Raw genomic sequence first — 13,146 nt, forward strand, 5'->3', positions numbered from 1 at the left:
TTTATAGGCCTGTATGAGGATTAAATGAGCTCACATGCATAGAACAGCAGGACAGAGTCTGGCATAGGGGGCAGACCTCTTTCCGTCCCCAGTCCTCCTCTTTTTGTACATTTGCTCGTATTATTCTCCCCTCCTTGACCATTCTTCCTGCCTCTCCAAAGTTATCTTACTTTTCAGTGCCCAGCAGGATCCTCCCACCTGCTCGAGTTCTCCTGCTGCCTCCAGCACACAGGACCTGACTTCACATTCTGGTAACTGCCTTCTTTCTTGACACTGTTTTGCTGATTTTGCCCATTTATTCTGCTGCTCTCTGAGGGAAGACATTTGTCAAATGAAAATTATCTTTCTGTAATATCTGGTAAGATGTTAGGGGCCTAAGCCATATTTGAATGAATGAATACAGAAAGATAAAGTTGCAGGGAGAATGAGGGGGTAATGTGTACTGTGGTTAAGGGTTGGTGCTGGAGCTAGCTTGCCTGGGTTTGAAACCTGGTGTTGCCAGTTATGAACTGGCAGTTAATGCAACTTTAGGAGTTGTTGCATCTCTCTGTCGGGCTTCCTTGGTGGCTCAGACGTTAAAGAAATCTGCTGGCAATGCAGGAGACCTGGGTTCCATCCCTGGATTGGGAAGATGTCTTGGAGAAGGAAATGGCAACCCACTCCAGTATTCTTGCCTGGAGAATTACATGGCCAGAGAAGCCTAGTGGGCTACACAGTCCATGGGATTGCAGAGAGTTGGACACGACTGAGCGACTAACACTCTGCATCTCTCTGTCAGTTTTCTTCCTCCATAAACGTAGTGACAAATATAGTATTTCCCTTCTAGGGTTGTTGTAAAGGTTAAGGTTAAATTTGGAGAGTACTTATGTCAGTGCCTGGCACATGGTACTATATAAGAACCCACCATTATTATTTTAAAGAACACGAGTTTAGGATTAGACAAATCTTAGCTCAAAGACTGCTCTACTGCTTATTAATTATCTGACCTTGGACAGAAGTTATCAATTTCTCTGTGCTCTGGTTTCCTTATCTGTAAAATAGGCATAATGCTGCTGCTGCTGCTGCTAAGTCGCTTCAGGGATAATATACCTGCCTAATAAATTGTTGTGAAGACAGTTAAGAACCTAGAACACAGTATATGCCCAAGAACTGGTGGCTTTTAGAAGCCTGCTTCAATCTTCTAGGAGCAAGAGTTTTAAGTGTTTGAATGAAGAATCATTGCAGTGGCCCAAGTCCCACTTAGGAAAGTGAAAACCCGGGGCTTGCCCTGACTGGGAAGGATTGAGAGAAAAGTCAAAAGCGAGGCTGTGAGTACCTTGTCGGAAGGAGTAGGGAAGGTACTCTGTGCTTGTTGATAAGCTGTCTCACCAAAATCCTGACCAAATTAGGTCATTAGAAATACATTTGGAAGGAGCTGGAGACTTTTGCCTGAGTGAAATTCTAACACAGGTCCATGCGTGTCACCTTGCTACATAGCTTTGATTATGTAAGGTGTTTCTAGTGCTTTGTCCTTATGTAGCCAGCTGTGTTACTGGCATTGTGATGCTGCAGGTGTGGGTGAGTGGAGATGCTCCATCCTCTGCCAGCCAAGTGGATCTGTGATTCTTGTTTTCTGAGAAAGTAATGTTTGCCAGTTCACAGCTCATGTAACTGAGGGGTACCACTTGGCCTCTTCTTCTGAAGCTAACTTGGGATTCTGAAAGTCCTAATTTCTAGGGTTTAGTTGATTCTCACTTCAAAGGTCTTCTTTGGTGCTGAATGATGGTTTAGGGCTTAAGGGGGTGTGTCTCTCCTTAGCTGCTGGCCAGCAGCACGAGGTTGACTGCTCTGTTTTTTCAGGGCGGAGGGAACTGAGTAGTTTCAGTCAGGGGCCCCACCAGATCCACTGGCCTTGAAGGGAGGCGTGGGAGAGGGAGACAAAGCACAGGGAGGCAGCGAGACCTCGCACTGCCTGCCGGCTTCTTCCCCACGCGACTTTGCTGTAATTGCCCTGGGACTAAGGGTTTGAACCTCTCCTCCAGCACCATCTGGATCTAAGTTTAGACATTTCGTGATTCAAGCTTCTCACATCCCTTTCTTCTCTACTGCTTCTTTGTTTGAATTTAATGCTAAATTCTGCAATGCAACAAATCCTTTGGTAAGGAGACAACATATTTCTACCTCAGAATTACAGATTTGCTGCATATTTGCTATATTATTTCACCATCTCATTAACCTCTTGTGGCTTCATTGTTAGCAGTGCCAACAATTGGTTTCAATTGTCAAGATAAAAGTGCCCAGTTCCTTTTGTTCATTACCTCAAAGTTCTTTATGATTGCCTGTTCCTGCACAGTCAGTCATATCTGATTCTTTGCAACCCCACAGACTATAGCCTGCCAGGCTCCTCTGTCCATGGGATTTCCCAGGCAAGAAAACTGGAGTGGGTTGCCATTTCCTCTTCCAGGGGATCTTTCCAACCCAGGGACTAAACCTGTGTCTCCTGCATCTCCTGCATTGGCAGGAGGATTTTTTATTTTTTACCACTGCACCACCTGATTACAGTCTTATTTTTACTCTATTCAGGTGGGAGAGCTCTCGGCTAAGTTCATTTTGCAGAATAAAAAAATCAGATATGGGAAAGTTCAAAGAAAGCAGTGAATTACACTCAGGTAGGTGGGCCTGGGTACCCCAGTTCAGTGGTACTCAGCCTGGCCATACACCTGAGGAGTTTGAAAAGGTCCTCGGCTCAGAACCCACCCTAAGCCAATTAAGAATGACAGTCCACTGAGGTGGGGGCAAGGATAGTTAATCTTTTCAGGTGGACCCAAGAAGTAACCAATGCTCAGTGCTGGGTTACTGAGAAAGCAAGACTTTATTTTCACTGTTTGGATTAGGTAATCACAGGAATGACTGTGAAACAAATTGAAAATGTAGCAGATAATGTTAAAACTTGATTTCTGCTATATCTTTTCAAACTAGTTAGCATTTTACACATAAAAGTTTGTAGTTAACTACAAGACTCTGTCTTTGGGTTTTTCATTTTAAAGGCTAAAACTTCAGGGTAGGGCCAGAAACACCCATTGTTTATCAGGACCTTGAATCATGAGTATATTGGTATTACCCACCCTTTCTGTCTTTTCCTTATGATTGTGTTAACCTAAGTGATTTCCAGTGAGATTAAGCAGAGTCCCTCCAGGGAGCTATTTAGTCACTTTTTCAGAGTGTACCTTTTTCAAACATATTCTACCCCACATCACATCTCCCAGCCTCCTCATTCTGGCCTGCTCTCTGCAGTAGTCAGCTTTTGGAAGTAATGGGAGTATACCTTTTGGGTATGTGAGGGTGGAAATTAAGTTAAGAGAACTTTCTTAGAAGTTTCCTTAATAGAGGAAACTCTATTAAGTATGGTATATTTATCCTTGTCTTTAGAGCTTTATGTGGCAATGTCAAGCTAGTTATTGCAGAAGACCTCGTACTGGAAATTCCTTGCATTTCATGTGAAAATATGATGTACCTGTAGTTGGGATAGTGTCCTCTGTAGGGCTGGGGTTCAGAGCAAAAGGAAACTGTTCTCTGTAAGATTTGCTCTAAAATGGCACCTCTGACTGACTGAGTCCCTCTTGAACCACTTTGGGATTCTTCAAGTTTCTAGCTTGGCTGGATTGCTTTTGGAGCCAAAGAGAGTTCTAATCATTAGCATTAGTGAGTTGTTGCTCATTAGCATTTGTGTGGAGTACCCAAATCACTACAACAAAGGGTGTGAAACCCTAGCTGCTGGTGGGGGGAGGGTGAGCGGGATTGTTTCTTCTTGGATTAATACCAGAGTTACTTCCCTTGGTGCAGATCTATTCTTCCCTGTGTGGGAATGTTTAATGTTCATACTGTTAGGTGAGAGCCTCATTCAGAGAACTTAAAAAAAAAATACACATTATCCTCAACTTATCTTAAAAAAATCTACAAACCCAATAAAAGAATACTTTCTTTGTACAGTGACTTGTTCAGAAATTTGAAAAGGACTTATGCTGTGTGAGAGAGCTTTTCCTGCAATGCAGGTCCACCAGTTATTCAAGCAAAGAGTTAATCGAGGCCAGGGAAGCTTCTCTGGCAGCCTGCAAGCTTTGTGTAATAGCCAGGCTGGGGGTTGAGAGAGGCTGATATTCATTTGTTTGTGTATGAAGCTTTCATTCCCAAAGTCTTAGACATCACATACCAGGAAAGATGATTGTGAAAAGCAGGGACAAGCTCAAGTGTTTACCGGCTGTTCTGGTTGCCTTTGATATATCTGATGCTGCCTGACAGTGTTTGCCGCTTGGTTGTCTAAACAGAATTGTCTTCTCCTGTGATGAGTGAGAATTAATTATTCCCATCCAGCCGTCATCAAAAATACTCTGATGTGAGCTTGTGTACCTAAATGAGTCTTACAGTAAAACCTTTAGTTTGGAGATCTCCAGTCCTCCCATTTAATTGTACTGTGTGTAAGCTTCACCTTGGAATTGTAGAGTTTGAGGAGGTGTAGCAGTCTTTGATTCTGAGAAACTGTGCGGTGAGTTTGTGCAGAGAGGCCCAGATAGGAATGTCTCCCAGGACCCTGAGAGCTTGGTCACTTCCTTTTCCTCCCTGACTCCAGCTTCCTTGGGTCTGGCTATAGCAACAGCACCCCCTAGTGTGTGACAGGGTGAGAATGGGCTCCTGTTGAATGAGGTGAGGCGCTTGGGCTTCAGTGAGTGAAGAGTGGGAGACAAGCATCTTGGCCTTTATTGAAAGGACAGGCTGAGCCTAAATCTGCAAAAGCAGCACAGCTTCTAAGTTTCAAGAGCTGAGAAAGGAAGATAGAGGCAGCAGGAGAATAGGGTTTTAGATTATTTTACAAGATGTGAAAGCTAAGGAGAGCCTCAGGAGAGAATCTGTAGGTTGCAGGGGAAAGGTGCTAATGGCCTATGAATAAGTTTTTTGTTCTTTGAAAGACTTTACACCTTGATCATGTGCATGGGGAGGGAGATGGATATGGTCTGGCCACAGAGACCTTTCATTGTTGACTGAGACTGAGCCTGCAAAGGGGCCAAAGCATTTTTCCAAACACTTCAAGCAGTGGTTTAAAGGCTGCTAAAATGTAGACGACTGATAGGTATTGCCTGACAGCAGAGTTCCGATCTAGACTTAAGTATAAAAGGAAGCAAGAGTGGGTAGAGATGGACTCTAGAGAGGACGGAAGAGGGATGCTCCCTTCCTTCATTTTGTTCATCACGCAAATATTTATTGTTGAGCTGGTATTCAGTGAGAATTCTGTTCTAAGTACTGGCAGTGAGTTCATACTAGGTGTGAATAAAAGGGAGTCCCTACCTTCACGGTGCTTGTATTCTTCATGGTTGCCTGAGGGTCCCATAGCTCCATCCTCCGTGCTTACATTTTTTAAGCATAGTCTGTTTACAGGCAGAATGTGATTTGAGGGCATGGAAAGTACCTACTGTTCAAGATCGTGTCTGCTCCAACTGGTCTTTCCTGAACTTTCCAAACCAAAACCCCTTCAACAAAGATCTGTTTTCTGAGAGAAGTAATAACGAAGTCAGATACTTTGGCCCCACACTTATTGTCTAGAGAAAATGAACAATCTGATAAGACCTGGAGGGATGGGGATAACTCTGGCACCAGCCAATTGTGGCCTGAGGGAGTTTATTTTTCAGAGCCAGGGTTTCCTCATCTTTGGAAACAGCGATATAAATTCCTCTGTCAGAGGCTTTCTGGCTCTAATATTCTCTTTTGCATGGCAGGCATCATCCTGGAAAGCACCGAGTGTGGTGTGTCCCTGGGAACACTGGGTACTTGTTTGGCAGTGGGGACAGGACCAGATAGACTCTGAAAAAAAAGGAGAGTGTGGAGAAGGAGCATGATTTGACAGTCAAATTTAGGCTATTTAAAATGTTTCTAGGGCATATATTCCTGGGACCATTTTCTGACTAGAAGTTGCCTAGAAGGGAGGGTGGTAGTATAGATATGTTTGTTGCAGATTTTTTTGGAAGCTCAATTACTGGCACTTTTGAGGATACTAATGAATTTTTTCAAAGATTCTCTACAAAACTCATGGTCATAGATCTGACCTCTGAGCTGCAGCTGCTGCTGTAAAGAGCTTTAGGATTTTCTTGTAGTGTGGAGTGCTTTCCCTTTAACTCTGCTGTTCAGGATAGAAATGGAGTACCACAGGCTGGTAGTCTTTGAATCCTAGAGAGCAAGTGACCTACTTACTTACTATTGTGTCTGAAATATTCAATTAGAGCATATTTTAGGAAATACTTTTCTTAGCTCGGAACATGATTTTGCTTTTGTGAAAACACACTCCAGTAGAGACACAAGATTCGTTTTCTTGGCTGTTCTGACCCACTGTGTCAGAAGTAACTTTGGATACTGTATGACTTCTCTCCTTGGAAAGAGGCAATGTAAAATCTGTCAGCTTCTTTAGTAAAGACAGTTCATAACTGTACTTTTATAGGCACATGTGATAAAAATTAATTAAACAGATTAACAAAAGCTTTTGGTTTAGAATTTTAAAAATACACGAATTATTTCCTAGGCTTTTCTAACATCTCAAAGCTGTTGATCCTGGTCTTTGCATTTTATGGGTCAAGCTTTCTTTACCTTGTGGCCTTTCCCTTTGCAGAGAGTTTCAGCCTTTCTGTGAAGTACAGTGTAAACAGGTTTCTGGATGAAGTGTGGGTAGGACTTTTTTCTTTGTGAAATTTCTTGACTTTTAAAGAAATCATACCCGGGACCAACCAAGAGGCACAAGCCTTGGGTGGCTTTGGAGTTTTCTATGTGTGTGTTCTGCCATCTGCTGGAAAAGGATGACCAAGCTGGGAAAGCTGACAGGCAGTGTGGAAGAGGGTGCGCACTCCTGCCCCCTCCATCCCTCTCCCAGGGCTGGGCAGAGGGTACAGCAGAGCTTGTGAGTTGCCAGGACGCACTTGGTTTTCTGTTGGATCCCCTTTACTCATACCTGGGATTGTCTCTCAGGGATCTCCCTACCAGTGTGCCGAGGTCAGGGCCAAGCCACTTTCGGAGCCTGCATCACCGGATCCTCTGGCCTCATTCTTTGGGTACACAGTATGTTCTGGGATTGCCTTGAAGTACTTTTCACTGGTTTAAATTGGAAACAAAACAGAACATTCAGTCTGAGTAGGGGGCAGGGTGTGATGTTAGTATAAGAGGGCCAGCTGATCTGTTCAGGAAAGGTCAACCCTTTTTTTCTGAGATCATAATCTCCCTCCTTTCTGGTATTAAAATGCCCTTTTACAAAATGACAGTAATAGATGAGAGTTATCATGTTAAGCATTTATTTGCAGGGCAAAAGTAAAAGTTAGCAACTTTGAGTCAGTTACCCTAATTCTTTAAAAACATTTTCTTATGTCTGTGAGATCCCAAAGTCTGGGTTTGCTACTCCCTGTGGTCTCACCTTTTCCTTCATGTGACAACTAGAGTAAAAAATAAAAAAGTAAGGTCAACAATCCTCAGCAGTAACTTCCATATTTTCCCTGGCAAATCCTCCATGGATTTTTCTGTGCTGTGACCCACATAGAGACACAAAAATAATAGCATGGTAGAATGAGGATAATGTCTCCTCACTAACTGGGTCACTGCTTTATAGATGGATTTTGGTCTATAGTAAATGCTTGGCCTTGTTTTGCACCCCTTTGGATCATTTTCTTCCTCTGGAGTTCTCCATGGGATGTGACCTTCCTGGCTGGATGTGTCTCTGAGACTCCCATGGGGAAAGACTTCGATTTTTGGCCGCCAAATCCTCAAGGCAACGGGGACAGGATGTGAAAGCCCAGCCTTCCTGTTTCTTTTTAAGATTTATCAGAGGCTTATAATCCTTTCAAAAGATTTTTAAATGGAAATATGAGATTTTGATATCTATTAGTTAAAAGATTCTAGTAACTGAAGTAATGAAACTGACCTTCTTCTTTATTAAGGGTTATACTTATAGAAACATAAGGTTTTCCCCCAGTATGTTTTAAAGCATTAATTCAAATAAAATTATAAAGATTAAAGAAAAATATATAAGTGGAGCTGCTCTAATTAAGGCACGTTTGGTATTTGGCTCTGTGGACCCTGAATTGAAAATTGCTAGTGTGTAAAAATTGAATATAAATTTATTTTTGAGGATTATTTAGCTAAGAGGGCAGATAGTTGAGATCTGAGTAGGTGGAGCCTGGGAAAGTAAGCTTGTACAGAAGCCAGAACACTTGGTGTCTTCATTGGAAATAGATGTTCCCAGAGAATAAACTTTTTTGTATATTTATCTGTTGATAACAACTGCTTTTGAATGAGTAAGGACTTTCAAAATTGCAGGGTATGAGTTTCCTATGGACACACACAGAGACTTGTGACCTAGAGGCCATGTGAAGAAGGTGAAACAATCCTCCCCAGTTACATTTTCCTGGGCCAGATTGTTGGAAACATGTCCAAGAAGTGATTTCATAAAACTTTTGAAAATTGGCTGAAAACCCTGGCAGATCTGTATCATCTAGTAAATATTTAGGACCTTGTGTATATTATTTTCAAGGAAAGGAAATAAACTATAGAAAAAAATTTCTTCAGCAAAAACAAAACACCACAGGACTGTTAGCTTTTAAATTAGAATTCTTTTTTTCCAAGGATGGGGGTAGGGGAGCAGGAAAGAGGTCTTATTTCTGAAAGAATTCAGCTCAGTTCAGTTTAGTCGCTCGGTCTTGTCTGACTCTTTGCGACCCTGCTGCGACCCATGAATTGCAGCACTCCAGGCCTCCCTGTCCATCACCAACTCCTGGAGTTTACTCAAACTCATGTCCATCAGGTCGGTGATGCCATCCAACCATCTTATCCTCTGTCGTCCCCTTCTTCTCCTTCCCCCAATCCCTCCCAGCATCAGAGTCTTTTCCAATGAGTCAACTCTTCTCATGAGGTGGCCAGAGTATTGGAGGTTCAGCTTCAGCATCATTCCTTCCAAAGAAATCCCAGGGCTGATCTCCTTGCAGTCCAAGGGACTCTCAAGAGTCTTTGCCAACACCACAGTTCAAAAGCATCAATTCTTTGGCGCTCAGCCTTCTTCACAGTCCAACTCTCACATCCATACATGACCACTGGAAAAACCATAGCCTTGACTAGACAGACCTTTGTTGGCAAAGTAATGTTTCTGCTTTTTAATATGCTATCTAGGTTGGTCATAACCTTCCTTCGAAGGAGTAAGCGTCTTTTAATTTCATGGCTGCAATCACCATCTGCAGTAATTTTGGAGCCCAAAAAATAGGTCAATTTAAATTCTCTTTTCATTGAAAGTGACTGGATCAAAGTTTACTGTGATTTGCTTGTTAACTTAGCAACATCTGGACATATGATATCTTCATTTTTTATCACCTGGTAGTTTTTGGTTTTTATTTTTATTTAAAATTTTTTTCCTTGCTTGAAAGAGCTTATGAGAATTCAACATTACCTGATCTCAAAATTTCAGTGTATATCTCAGAGGCAGTTGAAAATGTGAATTTGCCTGTCTAGTAGGAGAATTAGAAAGCAGAAAGGTAGAGTTCAGGAAGAATACTCCCAAAAGGGAGCAATCAAACGTCAAGGCCATGTTCGTTTCCTCAGGACATAGCCTTCTGTTAATGATACCATCTTATATGTCTTTCCCAGTGGGGTTCACATCTGTCATGTCATTTGTCTTTCACATGTCTGTTAAGGCAAACGGCTGTAACTATCATGCTGCTATTATACAATCTAGGAAACAGAGTCATAGATGAGGAGTTACTTTCCTGTTTCCCTTTCCTATCTCCCTTTCCCTCAATTCCTTGTTCTGTTGGTAATGAGGATAACACAGATGTCAATCACTTATATTATGCCAAGCACTTTACATGTATTTCCTATGTTGTAGGTGTATTTTTATTTTCCAGATGAAGAAATAGTGGTTTATAAGAGATTAAAAAAAAAAAACAAAAAAACAACTTCCAGAATTTATATAGCTAGCAAGTGGCAGAATGGGAAAATGACACAGAAACCATTACACCATACTGCCTTTCCAGTAAAGTGCTACAGGGAAAGCAGCTTTCACAGGCCAGTTGAACCCAGCTGTCTATTCCCGGGCTCCTAGCCTGGTTACCCTCTTTCATGTCCAGCATCCAGAAAATCAGGGAGTTGATTTAGACCTCCCAGGAAAGGGGTCTAGAGAGGCCACAGTGTCTAGCTCTCTAGCTGAGAGGTAGCTGTCACAGGTAAGCCTTCTCAAAGATGTCTTAAAACAGCGTGACAAAGGTGTAGTAAATGAGTATACACTCTATGTAATGGCGCATGAGACACCAGCTCAATCATTGCCCAAGGCCTAAGCAGGCAAGCAGAAGGCCTCAAACTGAACGTGCCTACCCAGTGGGTAGGCAGGCGTCATCCCATAGGTTTTATTCACATCCTGGACTCTTCCCTTTTCTGTTGACTTAGGCAGAGTCTCAACTTCTCCTTACAAAAGATCAAAACTAAGACTTCTTGGCTGCCCAAATCAGATCATCACTAAGGTTTGGCCATCTCTCAGAAAAGACAAGCTGGATTGGCCTGCACTTTCCTTCCTTGGCATTTCAGGATGTTCACACTCCACTGATGGACCTTAAAACCAGCAACTGTCTCCTTCAGACCATAAGAATGTCTTTGACTCAAAAACTGAATGTACTTGATGCCAAGTAAATAGCAACTCAGAGACCATCTAGACTCCCCAGCTTTTAATCTATTATCTTAAGAAACCTAACCCTTCTCTTTCAGACCCAGGCCTGTACAAATGAAATTCTATTGGGGTATAAAGTTTATTCTAAAACAATTTTTGGGACTACTGCTGTTTTTGAATCCTAATTGCCATCTTTGTTATGTTTGTGATGATGACATTTTTAAAAGGAATAATTTTGTAGAGTCTGTGTGTACATACTCTGGACCCTGCTTGTGCTGAATTCACTTTAAAGGAAGGTAACTCAAGTGCCTGACTGTACACAATGTGAAAAGAAGAACAGACATCTAAGCACTCCGTTTCTTCTTTCTTCCTGGGTTCTGTGAATGTGTGAGACTTTTCAATTTCTCCCATGCCTCAAAAATTCAGATATCTCAGCTACCTACCAAACAAAATATCACAAGTGCTTTAGTGATCAAAATATCACCCACCCTCAGAGGAGGGAGGGTGTGGTCAGAATGCTGCCTTCTTGCTCCTAACATAGCGTCTGCTCACTTTTTAATTCATTGCAGAAAAAAGACCTTTCATTTTAACCTCTGCATGTTAAGAACATGATTCCTAACGTTCCATTCATTACAGCAAAATCTCATTATTTTAAATATCTGATCTCAGATGTTCATTATATTGCTGTATTTCTTCTTTTGCTTTCATAGAGGGAGGTAGTGTCACTTATATTTGGCAGATGGGAAAGGGTCAAATAAGCTGAGACTCTTCAACTAACTCAGCCCTGACCCCAGCCAGCAGGTGGTTCTTTTGCTCTCTCAGTAAAACTAGGACTTCTGCAGGAAATAGCCCTTGAGGAAGGCAGGTTTAAGTAACTTAGCTGTTGGTAAGCAGCATGCATGTAAAGCAGAGGTTAATCTTTTCATGCTCTAAACATCTTATAAAATAGTAGTGGAACAAGATGTACAGGGCATCCCAAACATACAGTTTCTGCACTGCAAACTTTGTCCAGTTATCAGCTATGGAAGTGCAGGTGATCATGTCTTGCTTATATCTTAAATCTCAAACTGAAGAGAATGAGGGATTTCCTTTTATCAGGTTACATATGATATCAAAGAAAGCTGTGCACCTTGGCAAAGCACGTTATCTTTGGGGAACAGGACCTCTAACCCAGAACGATAGAGTTGGGAAACACACAGACCCCCAAGTGGGTCACTGAGAATGATGGTAAGTGGTACCACTCTTGCTTCCATCTCTTGGTTCACAGACTCGTGAATTCTTCCTGTTGGGACACAGTGCCATATAGATTCAATACTTACATGCCATCCTTGTAGGGAATTGCTTCTGAGCTGATATTTCAGCTACACCTTCAACTGGGCATTTCAGTGCTCTATTATGCCAGTGGCTTGGCTTCTCTGTGGTGTGGTGTGTGATATGGCCAATATATTCCACGGTCATGGGCCTGCTGCACATGTCTTTCATTATGCAGTAGGTTCCTGGCCAATTGCTATGTTTTGTGGCCTTCTATGTCTGTGGAATAGGCACACCATGATCCCTGTATACTGGTGCTGCTTGAGACTTGCAGATAGTAAAGGCAACCCCCTCCTCAGAATAGGTGTCTACTCCTCTAAGAATGAATCATTGGCCCTTGAAGGAGTGTAGTCAACTTGCTGCCAAGTGGTTAGTTGTTTTCCTCAAGGAATAGTGCTTAGGAGGATGTTCAGCTTTGATCTCTGAGGCTGGAAATCCAGAGATGGCGGTAGCTAGATTGGCCTTGGTAAGTGAGGATCACACTGTTGCACCCAAATGTATCCATCATCTCTGCCACTGTGGGATGTGCCCATCTTGTTAGTTCAGGGTGGCTGACTTGTGTCAGCTGGCTGAGTCATTTTGCCTATTTAATTGCTCAGTGCCTATTCTGTGGTGGCACTGATGGCATTGACATGATACAAAAACCTTCACTCTTCATTCTCTCAACTATATGTCCATTTACATGAATCTTTTTGACTCTGATCGTCTGGTATCTTTTCTTTTTAGGTTCCTTATCAGTTAGCTGACCTTCTAGCCTTGCCAGTCACTGCAGTAATTTTGTTCTCCTGGCTTCTGTGCTGCCACCTGGGCACAATTGCTTTGGGGCTTATCAACTCCATCACTATCAATAAGCCAAGCTTTGTGACTGCCTCTCTTACTATAGGCGCCAACTTACAGAGGAGAGCCACTACTGAAGTTCTTAGTGGTGCCAGTTCTCCCCTCACTAGAAATTCCTGATGGCCTTGGTAAATAAATGAAGTGTCCTGTTAGCTCTCCTAAGAAATATACTCCTCTGGTGGGTCTTTGGAATCACATAATGCACCCATTCTAGTGTACCTGCTTCCGCCAGCCTCTTTATCCCTTCTTTGGCTGTTTGCTGTGGCAACTCAAGAAGTTCCACTTTATTTAGTGTAGACCATAGTTGCAATATGTGAACCGTGAACTTCCTGATGTTCAAGCTGGTT

At 42.4% G+C, this 13,146-nt stretch overlaps 1 protein-coding gene across 4 annotated transcripts in view; it reads left to right on the forward strand.

Moving 5' to 3' along the window:
- AKAP6 (A-kinase anchoring protein 6) overlaps window positions 1-13,146 on the forward strand; it is a 657,364-nt gene that overhangs the window by 38,414 nt on the left and 605,804 nt on the right. For all 4 annotated transcript variants that reach the window (XM_055555598.1, XM_055555599.1, XM_055555600.1 and 1 more), the window contains one exon: window positions 178-251. The gene's annotated coding sequence lies outside the window, so the exon portion shown is untranslated. The remainder of the gene's footprint in view (window positions 1-177; window positions 252-13,146) is intronic.

This window comes from Bubalus kerabau, chromosome 19 (genome assembly GCF_029407905.1).
Source record: "Bubalus kerabau isolate K-KA32 ecotype Philippines breed swamp buffalo chromosome 19, PCC_UOA_SB_1v2, whole genome shotgun sequence".
Lineage (NCBI taxonomy): Eukaryota > Metazoa > Chordata > Mammalia > Artiodactyla > Bovidae > Bubalus > Bubalus kerabau.